We start from the raw sequence: 444 nt of genomic DNA, 5'->3' as shown, positions 1-444 counted from the left end.
AATCTTGAGTATATATTTGTTTATATTTTCTTTATTTTGAAAAGGGCTCACTGTAATTGATTAAGGTCACACAACAGAATTATGTTTTATTTTTATTTTCTGGACAAATCTGAATATCATATAATTATATAACATACTATAATATATTATGAAACTCTTTTCATGATAAGTTTCTATACTGGTAAGTTTTGTTTTCGTTATCAATCCCTTACATAGGAACATCTTCTTTCATTTCAAGTTCAAGTTCCAGTTCAAGTTTTTTCAGATTGAGCATTGCAATGTGTTTGGATCCATGAAATATTCTGGTTCCAAATCCAAAAAATAATTCAGCCGAGAACGACTTATTCTAAATCTGCTCTTGACTAAGGGTTACAGGGTTCAAGGTTATTATTCAATTAAGTAATAGTTTCTTTGGCTTCCGGTGCCAGCTTGATATAACCACAC

This window comes from Micromesistius poutassou (genome assembly GCF_964030765.1).
Source record: "Micromesistius poutassou genome assembly, chromosome: 10".
Taxonomy (NCBI): Eukaryota; Metazoa; Chordata; class Actinopteri; order Gadiformes; family Gadidae; genus Micromesistius; species Micromesistius poutassou.
Note: the sequence above shows the minus strand (reverse complement) of the source record.